Source organism: Caloenas nicobarica, chromosome 2 (assembly GCF_036013445.1).
Source record: "Caloenas nicobarica isolate bCalNic1 chromosome 2, bCalNic1.hap1, whole genome shotgun sequence".
In the NCBI taxonomy this organism is placed as follows: domain Eukaryota; kingdom Metazoa; phylum Chordata; class Aves; order Columbiformes; family Columbidae; genus Caloenas; species Caloenas nicobarica.
This window is the reverse complement of record NC_088246.1, coordinates 71,108,704-71,120,724: the sequence shown is the minus strand read 5'-3', so window position 1 is coordinate 71,120,724 and position 12,021 is coordinate 71,108,704. Positions and strand designations below refer to the sequence as shown.

Below are 12,021 nucleotides of genomic sequence, written 5' to 3'. Positions count from 1 at the left end.
GTTGAGTCTGGTCCCACCACAAGCCAATGCAACCAGGGACCGCATTCACGCCAGCCACATACCAGTTGTACCCCTGGCTACAGAGACCTGCTCCCTCCTTTCCTTCAGCAGCAGAAAGAGGCGGAAATGAATGCAGGACTAATTCTCTTTGAATTTCAGGAAAGGCTGAAACTGGTCTGTTGGAATAGGGGGAGAACCAGGAAACAGGAGCACCTGTGTTGCATAGCTTTGGGCAGGTCAATTATCCCTTCTCTGGTGAAATTCCCCTTTGCGTAGGGTATGAATAATAATACTCACCTTGCAGGCATTTTACAGAGTGTGCAGCTAAATATGGGGTTTTTGTGCAGTGTTTGTAGTATGTAAAACCCTAAATGAATGCATAGTATTATTGCAATTTAATTTTATTGAGGGTTAAACATTGGTGACGTGCCCAGCTGAGCATTCGCTGGCAGCAAGCTAGGCAAGTGACCAGCAGCAAGCATGTTTGGCAGCAAGCTATGGACAAAAAAGGAAAACCGGGCTAACTTATACCAGTCCTACATATTTTTTTTCCTCTCTGTTACCACCGTACGTCTCCCATGAAGCAGATGGCGGTGATCAAAATATCAAATTGGAAGTCTGTATTTTAATAGACTTTAATTTTGCTGTATAAAAGGCAAATAAAGGTTAATGGCATGAAAATTAATCTTGTAGGATTGTGAGAGAGTGGAAGTGCCTCCAAGCATGCCCAGAATGGTCCTTAAATGACATCTTCCAGAAACACACCCTACCTGAGTATTTAGGTGGCTGATTTTTTCCCTGGGGGGGTGGCACGCTCAGGATGCTGTGCTGGTTCCTGTGCATTTCATGCTGCTGCTGCTCGGGGCTTTGCATTGGCAACCAAGTGGACCAAAAACCAGGAGGGAAATCACTTGGACAAGGTTGGTGCCCCATGGCAGCAGCATGGGGGGTGTGCAGGGGGTGTGTGTGTGTGTGTTGAGGGGTGCTCCTGAGTTCGAAACATGAGGCAGTGCCAGGCTCCAACGTGCCTCTGTGTGTTGTAAGAGAGGGAAAGACAGCGCTGTGTGATTTCTCCAGCTTGCTCTAATCTCACATGAAATGGGGGCTTTCCAGTGGTGAGGTTACTCCGAGTGCGATCACGCCAGCAGGTTTCATGTCGCACCTCGCCATGCGTGTGCCTCCCATGTATTTTGTTACTGCCTGCTCATTCTCGTTAATTTTTAGTAGGTGTGAAATGCAAAAGCTTGCCCTAATTACCACTAGTAGATGATAGCACAACTGAATACCAATATTTGAATAATCAAGGCTAACTTCTACCCTTGGATAATTACACACCAGGGTCACTGGAGCCAGGATATTCCTGGTAGGGAGGAAGGATTTGGCCCAGACTTTCTCTGTGTGCACTAATTCACCATCTTTGCTCTGTGACAGGGCCCTGAGGAACAGGTCCGAAAGTCAGCAAAGCAGAGAAGGATCGTTCCAGTGTCTTTTTTTTTTTTTTTTTTAAGCTTTGGCCCAAAGTCTGCATCCAACCCATGTTCTCATTGCATTTGAAAACATCTCTTGACCCTGGATTTTCTCTAGGTCTAGAAGCTGTCATGGTCACTTAATCAAACATGGTGACAGCATCAACTCCACAGTTAACTTCTCATTTAGTGGTGTTTCTGAAAATATGCATTGCTGCAGAAAAAAAAAACAACGGTAGAGATGCAGCATATGTTGCACATAATGATAGTTTATTGCCTTTAAAAAAAAATTACAGTATAAAATTTAGGGGGCAAATCTCAAATCCTATGAAATTCATGGCATCATGCCAATTTATTTGAAAGAACTTTACATTTGTCCCTAAATCTTACAAGTCCTTAACTACAATTTCCTTTCTGGCATGCCACTCACCTTCAAGATGATACTCCTTTTTTGGCATTACTAATTATCATTATTGTTGTTGCTGTTATTATTCCAGGAGATCTGTATGGGAGGAACACTGAAATCTGGATTAAAAATAGCATTTTCATGTCCTCCCACTCACTGTACTTTGTGCACAGAATGCCTTTTATAAATGCAGACTTGCTGCTTGGCTAGATAAAAGAAGCTGTCACTTCATTTCCATAACGAAGTCGTTCCCAGGAGAATTTCATTGTTTTAGCAATAAAATTTTTCTAAAAGGCCTTTTATTTTGCCTGAGAAAGGTAACAGGGATGAACCTCTGAGTGGTTATTCCACAAAACAGTTAAGAGAAAGCAAGTCTGTCTTGATTTGGTGTAAGGAGATTTGTATGTGTATGAATTCGCTTTCATGTAAAATGAGAATACGTTCCTAACTGAAAATCAAGTTAGAAACACCCCCCCAACCTTACACAAAGTCAGGTTTTTTTGCCTTGCTCGCAGAGACATCACACATCTTTATCAGCACTCTCCTGAATAAATTTGGTCATATCCTGATGTTCAGCCCTGTTTCAAAAGGCACTTACATGACTTCTGATTCAGATGCTTTCCTGAATTAAAGGCAGCCGTGGGTTATCATTACCAATTATTCCGGTGCGTTAATTTTGTTACCAGTTATGTTCTTATTCTCAGAGAAGAGCGATGGCTGTGTGCTGTGCTGAGGCTGAGCGCTTCTTGAAGTGGGGACCCTCCTTTTTCAGTGTGTACGTACGCGATGGGGCACCGGGGCAAGCCCGGTCCCTCCCTGCCACGGCCTCTCGCCACTTCTCCGGCTTTTCTCACCCCTTTTCTCAGCTGGTTTGTGTCCCATGCCAGCGTGGCTTTCGTTTTCTCTGAATGCTGAACATGTTAAAGCATGTCAGAATTAGAGCATCAAAGAAGTGCTGATATAGAAAGCGTATACATTGAGTGAGAGGTCCATATGGCTTGAGGCTTAGTTCTTTGTTGTCTTTTTTTGGGGGTGTCGCTCATTTGTCACCCGTTTTGAGCCATGCTTGCATTTTGCTAAGTACAAATCGATGCAATTACCACTCCAGTCACTGTAGACAGCCTACTACTATAGATAGGTACATATAATCAGGAACAAAAAGGAAGAGGAGAAAAACATTTTCTTTGTAGTCAGGAAAACCTTTATAGATTTGGCATCACACTTAAAATTACATTGTATTAAAGAAATGCAACAATTTCGGAAATTATTATTTATAGGAAGGTTTGTGAATTCAGGATGTGATATTCTGACTCACTCAACAGCAAACATGATTGCACTCTGGCTAGTATGACTCACGCTGGCATTTGTCTTGAGCGTGTCAATTGTTTTAGCCCTCTGCTCGGTGCACGATGAATGAAACGGCTGAGGTCCCCTGTTGCAGATTTACTACGTGCAGCGACAGTGGTAAATCGCAGGCTCAGCTGTAGAGTATTTCCTGGAACACACAGACACACACAGGCACATACACACACGTACGCACCCCCCTCAAGTAATTTAATACTTTACTTTTAAATGCTAGATTCATAGAAAGGAAATGCATAATTACAGAGCTGGCTTTTGCACCACATAAAGCAGCCCACATCAAAAGGTGTTTGCCATTAATGTTTCAACAGGTAATCTCTGGATTTATTGCCAAGCCGTGTTCCTGTTACTTAGCGCTCAGTGTCAGAATCATTGAAATCTCTGTTGTAAGCCAGCATAGTCGTCTTAATCCTGCAAAAAAGTTAGTCAATGGTGCCTTTGTTTTCCAGCTCTGTGTTTCTCATTGCATTAGCAGCACAGAAGATGTGGCCGTGCTGGAAGCAGGGAGAAAGTCAAGGGTGGGTTCTGGGCTGGCTTCCTAAGGAAGGGAAGCTCCCGTGGTGGCATTGTTTGTGCCTGCGTGTGTGTCACCAGCCTGGCGGCTCGTGTTCCTCGGGTCCTCCTCAACCCAACCTGCTGCATGGGTAGGGGTTATGGAGACACTACTCTCTGAAAGCTTTGTGTGAGGTGGCAGATGGAGAGCTGGGAGAACCTGCAGCTGCGCCCAGTGAGCCAAAGGCCATGGCACCAACTCATATCTTACCAGCACCAGGGAACTGGTATGGTGGGCATCCACTGGGATTACTGCTGCTGCCGCCAAAGGTCGAGCCTTTTTGCTGGTATTTGTTAATGCTACAGTCTACAGAGCTCTCTTCTTCAGCTGGTGTTTCTTTGGTTTGTTACAATACTGCAAGTAAACAAAACCTCAGCCGCTGGTTTTGGTGCTGCTACGCTTTGGGACTCAGAGTTTGGATTCCTCCTTCAACACCGTCTGTTCTCAGGAGACCCGTGGCTGTCATCTGTAAGATATCTGTACGATTAACGAAAGCCGAGCCCTTGAGTTCGTTCTCATCTGTAACAAGTAACAAGAGTTCTGCACGTCTTCAAATATGCAGGAAGCTCATTGTCTCAACTCTGGGCTGAGCTGCATTTTTTGCATAATAGGTTCCACAAAAGAAAAAGAAAAATATTTATGTCATGTAACAGAAGCAGCCAGAGTGGTTAGTTTTATTGCTTATATCTGTTCAACATTACTGCCTCTGAGCCTGAATTATTATGGACCATTTGCATTCTTTTTCCCATCTCTTCTGCTCAAAAGACCTGTAGGAATGACCGTGTTAGAAACATGCAGGCGATAGAGTTGTTTTTCTTAAAACCTCTGTGTGAGAATGAAGAATCTTGGCATGCTAAGAGAAATGTAAATCACTGTTGAAATCCCCCCTCCTTCTTCCTGCTATTCGTGCTTTGATAGCCAAGAGAAAGTGGCAAATAGGGAGGACTGATGTTAATGGAGTGATGGATTTTTATTAGAAAAATATGTCATTAACATCTGATCGGAGGTATTGGTGTGCTATTTTTCTTCTTCCAGTTTTAGTATACTATTTCTTAGACAAAACAACCTAGACATTCTCCTGTTTAGTTTTCCTTTCACCTGGTGGCACTGTGTGTTGTGCCCACTGCCCACTTCTTTACTTGCTCTTGTAATACCTTACGCTTCAATCTGTTCGCGGGGAAAATCTTGTAGAGCTTAGAAACTAAGCACAGTAAGTGAAACACAGGGCTGAATACAGTATAACTTCAAGTCTTGTTGGAAAAACTGGATATTATTGAAGTACAAATAATGAGTATGGTTGTGATTGCTGTTATTTGCCTGAAGGTGATGTCTCAGAGGTCCTGGTCAGATTTGTGTTTGTGTTCTTAGCTGGCATAGTGTAAACAGAGAGTGTAAGTTTGAGTTGGCGTGCATGTTTTTGTATTTACAACTGTTCCTGTGGTGATGGACCTTCATCTAATTTCTGATTGCTTGTTCAAAGTTGTTTGGGTTAGGGGATGGGTTATGAGAGCAGTGGGCACCACTCTGGAGGGCAGTGATTGGAACAAAGTTGCTTCCTTGGTTTCCAGATAAGAGGTTTTGAAGGTCCACTGAGTAGTGCTGAGAAAGCCCATTCCCAGTCCGCTTGCATAGGTTGGTGCCAAAACCAGGGGCGATTTACTTGAGCCTTAAGTCGGAGAAGAAATACCTGCTGCGGATGAAATAATGATGAATCATGGGTTTTAGATTAAATCTTAGGACACTGATTTCTAGAGGACTGACAGTCAACTTCAGGTATGCAGAATCAGTAGTCATCCTCAGTAGTGGCTCCTCTATTGGAGGGTCCTGTCCATCTCCTGTTTGTAGACGGATGTGCCCATCCTTCATTTTCCCGGTGAATGAGTGCTCACACTGGAAATGTCATTCACACAGGGACGATGCTCAGGGTTGGGACAGCCCATAGATGTGTTCACAGAACTGGGGAAGGTCGCATGTATCTTCTTCCCCCTACTAAAAATTGTGGGGCAGAATGGATTGCATCCTTGTGTGAACCCCGTGGTCGGCATGCTGGTTATTTTTTTTAGGACCTGCAGGATATGATGTGCAAAGTGCTGACAACTTGATTTAGTATTGCCTTACACCCACATACAGTTATTCACCCTGCACAAAGTGAGTGTAACACCTTGTGAAGTTGGGCATTTCACTATAGACCACATGCAAAGCCATGGGAAGTGCTTGTTTACATGACAAAACTGTGGAGAATCAAGCTTCAGATGAGGAATGGATGCTAAACAGAAATCAGAGTGATGCCTGCCTGTTTTATGTAAAGGAAACCTCTTTTATGCAAAGGTGATACTCCTTCACCGTAGCCTTAAAAATAGGCGTAATTGTGATTTAAGTCTTTTTTACTCTAGCAGAACAATTAATGTAAAGATTACTCGGCCTCACCAGGAGCAACCTTTGTACACCATAGACAAAATGGCAGTAGATTTTCAGACGGGTAAAGTTTGGCATGGCTGTTGTAGACAAGCTTTTCTTAACTTGAAATCTAAAACATAGTTAATTCTTGATTTTTTTTTTTTTTTTGAGTCTCTTCTACATGTGTAAAATCAACTAAATGTGTTGAAAATCATTTAGAAGTTTTTTCCCGACACGATAGATGGTATGCGCATTAGGTAATTGAAATCGCACATGCTCCAGAAGGATACAACCTCGCCTTTCCCATTTGCGGTGGGGCAGGATTGAACCTGTCTAAAACTATTTCATGCAGAGGGAGGATAAAGGAGGAAATGAATTATGGTTTTATTTGAGTTGAAGGATTAGTTGTGGGATAATAGCGAACAACGAAACAACTTGGGAACAACGCTGCCATCTCTTAAACAGTTTTATTAGCTTATGCTGATTTGTGAATTAGGAAAACCAAATTATGTGATGCAAGAGAGCAAGGAACGGCAATTAAAAACCTGCAGGAAAGGACTGGAAAAATGGTGATCTCTCACTGCCTGCTCTTCAAAGCAAGATGGAGAGCATGACCTTTTCTTGGAATAAATAGCGAGTGTTGCCCAGAGCTGACTTCTGGTTTTCAGTTTTGCCAATTTGCAGTTGCTTGCTTGTACTGTGGTTTTCATTTGTTGATTGCCCTGGGGTCCAATTTTAGTATCTAAATACTCCCAAGAAGTACTTCCATGTTTTTTGATTTGAGGTCTGTTCATCTCTCAATTGCACTTCTAATCTGTCAACTCCATGCCCTTTTTAGTGCTCAAAGGCAGGGCTATGCTGTGATATTTAAATAACCATAATGCTGTGGGGCCATGAAAAACAGCTTCCTAGCATAACACTTCCCATTTATAGCTGAGATGTGATGGTAACCGTGTATGTTATAATGATTGATTGATCATGTTGTAACTTCAGTTGCAAAGCCCGGCTAAAACCTAGTGGTACTGCAAACCCGCCTTCCTTGATGGTCCTTCCAAGTTATGACACTTTTGCGTGTTCCAAGAGGAGCACATCATAGCAGCCCATCAGATCTATGTAGCAAAAAGATCGTCCCAGTTAGGGAATGAGTGCTCTGCTCCTCAGGCGAGGATTGTGCTTCAAGAATCAGGGTATCCCCCAGTGCATCCTGGAGTTTGTGCTGTGCTGTCTTTATGTCTTAAGCATGAAAATGTCTGGGAGCATTTGCAGGCAGACAAGTCTTGCCTCTTGCAGAAAGAAGCGCCTACGGGTAAGGTCAAGTGAGCAAGTTGTAGCAGATTAAACTAACTAGTGAATTTACAGCACTTCATCTGCTCCATAATAACTGGCTGTGTGCGTGGTGCAAAGGCACCCTACGGTGAATACAAGGTCTCTCGCCTTTCTTTCCCCAGAGGAGTAGGATACCTTGATTAACGCTATCTTTCCTGTGAAATAAGAATGCATGGACAAGGACAGCTGCCACAGAGCACCCCTGCACTGTATCGCACAGATGCCGCTTGTGACTCGTTCCTGTGTCCATGTGCTGGCAGGGCTCTGCAAGATGAATTCCAGACCGATAGCAAGATAACTGCATAGTTACGACACAACACTTGCTCCTGTTTCAGCGATCCGAGCCCTGGTATAGGCAATCGGAGCCGCCTTTAACTTGAACAGATTCCAAATTCTAATCCTGCCTGTTGAAATTAGTGGAAGGACTTTCCCTGCGTGTGGTGGGTTCCAGCCCGGTGTTGGATGCAGTTGGCTCGCCAGAGAGGCTCAAAGGAGTCCATGCAAGCAGGAGCTGCAAAGCTGGTATGGGAGACAAGGTGTGCACGGTTTAAACTTCCCAGCTCTGATTAAAAATACTTGGAAGCCATCTAATTTTGGAAGAAATCTTAAATATTTTCATGTAGTCTTTTGGAGAATATTTTCAGGTTGCCCTGAATGTTGAATGACAAGAGAGAAGTGTTTGGTGGATTTTTGGGGAAAGTCATGAAGATGAAAAATTGAATTTTTTTTAGGAGATTTTTGAATGACCAAGTTATTGGAAAAAAACCAGAAGCTGGTAATTTTGAAAATGCCAGCATGTTGCATTTTAACATCTAGAAACAAATATTTTGAGTATTTTGAGGGTTTTTTCTCAATCTTGAGTTTCACCTAATTTAAATAAATAAACATCTTGCATATATTTTGTTTTAGTTAAACAAAATGTTGAGGGCTGACTTAAATATGGTTCGGGGTGGTTCTCCTTTTGGTCTGCTTTCTAAAGTTAAAAAGCTTGTGAGATGATATCGAAGAGTGGTGTTCTCTGTCAGATAAGCAGCAGAGTCCCATTTTAGTAGAGGAAAAGATCTGTTCACCAAAGCCCTCTAGATAGGGCCTGGGTATCTGAAGGACCTTGAGGACGCGGTGCCTGTCACAAAGAAGCTGTACTTCCAGCTCAGAATTTCTTAAGCTGGGAAGGCTTTAGTAACAGGTATCCCACAATGCTACAATCCATCAGGGAAAGGACAAAGATGTGTGTAACTGAGGCTGATCGTCATCGTCATCGTCATTGCCATGGAGAGTCTCAGCCAGCTGGAGGAGATCGCAAACATTCACGGATGCTGCTCTGCGAGGGCTTAGCCTCAGCCAGTAACTCCAGGAGTAGTCTTGCACCAAAGCAGGATCAGCTGGATGAATAGTGGTTTGGGGTTTGGAGGTTTTTGTAGTTGTTGCTGTGTATGTTCAACTGAAACAGACTGTCTCAGGGCCGTGAATTTCTTTGAGTAGTTTCTTCTGCCTACTATCATTGCGTTGCCTTCCCTGTGCTCTTTACCCATGAAGTGCTCTTGTCCGTCTGTCTGACTTGCTTCCTGCCTTCACGTAGGGTGAGGTTCATCTGCATTCATCTGTAGCCATCTAATCTGAGCTCAGTGTCTAGACTTACTTCATGGGGGGAGAGAAGCAGACCTTTCTAGAGAGTGATTCATTCTGTCCTAAAGCAGATGCTTAAGATGGGTCAAATTAATCATTTTCTAGATTGCCTACTTTCCTCCACTGAAAGTAAAGAGAGCTTGCACTTTCTCAGGTGTAGACTTTTGGCCTGCACCTGTTTTTGGTTCAGGGACCTGGATTCCACCATAGTGCTCATAGAATGGGATCAGTGTGCACAAATCTTGAAATGATATGTCAAATGATTAAGAAGTCTTACGTCAAGGAGGTAGGAAAGGCTTGTGGCACAAAATGAAACTAAGAATTTAGGAAGCGCAAGTAGAGCACGGGAACCTGGTTGAAGGAAAAAATGTTCAATTTGGGCCCTGTGGAAATACACATTCTATTTTCAGTATTCTGTACTGGGTTCACATAAAAATGTAGCACACCAGACCCCAGTGAAAAGGCTGAGGATAGTCTGATACCATGTACAGAAGGTCAAAAAGTAAAGAGATGGTCCTCAAAGAAACGATATCAAAATATGAGGATGAAAGAACCACACAATATTAAAAATCTCAGATGTGAAAAATAGTTTCTACTGAGGAATAGCAAGTGTGTGTGTATATTTCTGGTTTCAGTACTCCTGTGTTGCAATATTACAGATAACCACAGAAATAGATAGGTGTTTGCGTCCCCTTAGGGAAGTTCTTTGAAAACAAAAATCTGTGTGGATCTCTCTGCAGGCTGTGGGCTTTGGTTGCAGACACTCTTCAAAACAACAACGCTGAGTAATGTTTTCTTCCTCTTGTTATGCGAACAGAAATATCCCGTAACTATTATAATTATGTATCTGCTTCAGCAATTCTGAACTGGATTTTAATTATTGGTAATAAGTTTCCTTTCTTACTTTGTTTTACTTGTATTTTACAGCTCTGTCTTACTTTATTTGAAAGAGGAAAGCCAGCGAGGACCTGTGAGCAATCCGGAAGCTTCTGAAAAATCTTCATGCTACAGGATAATCGAGAATTCCCCGAAAAAGAACATAGTGAATGTTGTGAGTTTCTAGCTGCAATGATGTGTACTTGCAATTGTGTCTTTTGAGGGGTGATAGCTGCACTGTAGTGTTTGCTCCTGTCCCTGTGATGTACTGAGCATCTTTTTGCTCTGCCGAAACCAAAGACGGATGTGTTTGGGTTGGACTGCAAAACCAGACTTGAATTTCTCTCCCTCCCTCCCTTTCTCTCCCTCCCTCCCTTTCTCTCCCTCCCTCCCTTTCTCTCCCTTTCTCTTTCCCTACCTCCCTCCCATATCTTCAAGGGCAGAATATTCTTTTCGTGGGACTGCTACAGTTATTTAACGTATTACTGTCACTTTTTAGTTAAATACATAAGCCTGCATTTGAAGGCCTTGTGACTGTGTAGCCTAACAAAAATGAAAAATGTTGTGGATAACAGTTCACCAATCTACAGGTGAGATTTAGGAGTTTTATACGTGCTCATACAATGGTTGGAATTATTTGGCCACTTTCAAATGAGAGTAATACCAGTGTGGTTATCTGCGCCTAGTATTCCAAACTCCTGTTGCTTTGATCAGTTCATTATATTAGTTTGAGTATTTTCAATACAAGTGCTTTTCTCGGAGGTTTGTGTTCATGCGAATTGGAGTAGCACACCTTTCAGAGGGAAACACAGTCACATAACTAAAACCCTGATCTAGCTGCGGCATTTAATAAAAGAAACTGTTCCTATGAAGGGCGGCTAAAATGTGCAGATGAAATGTAAACATCCTTACAAAGAGAGGAAAACAATTCGCTGCCTGCCAGGTTTGAGGGTAATCCTTATTTTTGTCTTAAGAAGGAACTTTGGGAATTTCAAAATGAGGTGAGTTAGTATTCAAATTCTTATGCTTAAAGTATGCAGTGGTCCTTCAGGATGTTAGTAGTGATAAAACACCTGCAGATTCTTCTAGTTTAAGCAAATTAGTTTTTGCACTTTCTATAAATTCAGTACATACAAATATGTTTTCTGACTGCTGGACATGCCTTCTAGCTCCTTGGAAGGTGGATGCCCTCCCTTGCTCTGTTTTTCCCTTTGGTTTCAGGCTTTGGGAAGCAGATTGAGCCAGAGTCTAAGTGGTGCTGCTTTCCCAAGAGCCACTTGCAAAATAAGTGTTAGAGGAGAAACTGAAAAATCTTCATCATCTCTCCCCTTTCCTGTGTGCTTTGATCTACAGTGAAATACTTAACAAGCTGACATTTGGCATTGTTAGTTACTAGTACCACTAAGCTGCCAAGTTAGTAACTCATTGAGATGAATAAGGGGCCTCAGAGACCTGGAGCTTCTCACTGTCTGTGTATCTGAGCAGACGTGGCCATATCAGCTCATTCCCACACTTCGAAAGACTTACTTGAAACCACAAGGGCTTACTTCGCACGCTGACATCCGAGAGCAGAGGAGGGCAGCCTTAAATAATAATAATAATAATAATAAACTGTCCTAGCATGCAAAGCTGTTGGGATAACAGGAGATGTTTGTTCAAGATGTTGCAATCACCTCCACTGATTGCAACAGCAGCACCACCACCTCACACTGAGGAGAGCATTCCCAGGGTCCTCTAAGGTACGTAGTGTGCCGGATCAGCCAGATAAACTGCATGACAGAAGGAGGCAATCATCAGCCATTTCAGGGGATGGAGTCTCTGTCGAAGATGCTTTTGGTGTGATTATTACTTTTTGCCCTGTCCTAAACGGTTTAAAATGGGCACTCTTAAAAGCGCAGCGTGGTGGTCTGCTGTTGCAGTGCCAAAACCCTGAATTACACTCGTGAAGCCTGAGTTTGTGCAGAAAAGGCACCTCTCTTCTCACCAGGTACGGATAGAAAGTGCTCTTG

General features: G+C 42.9%; 1 protein-coding gene across 8 annotated transcripts in view; it reads left to right on the top strand.

The window, feature by feature from the left end:
- ATXN1 (ataxin 1) overlaps nt 1-12,021 on the top strand; it is a 417,571-nt gene that overhangs the window by 318,100 nt on the left and 87,450 nt on the right. For 7 of the 8 annotated variants that reach the window (XM_065630258.1, XM_065630260.1, XM_065630257.1 and 4 more), the window contains one exon: nt 10,064-10,187. The exons of the other annotated variant lie outside the window; for it this stretch is intronic. The gene's annotated coding sequence lies outside the window, so the exon portion shown is untranslated. The remainder of the gene's footprint in view (nt 1-10,063; nt 10,188-12,021) is intronic. 8 annotated transcript variants of the gene reach the window in all.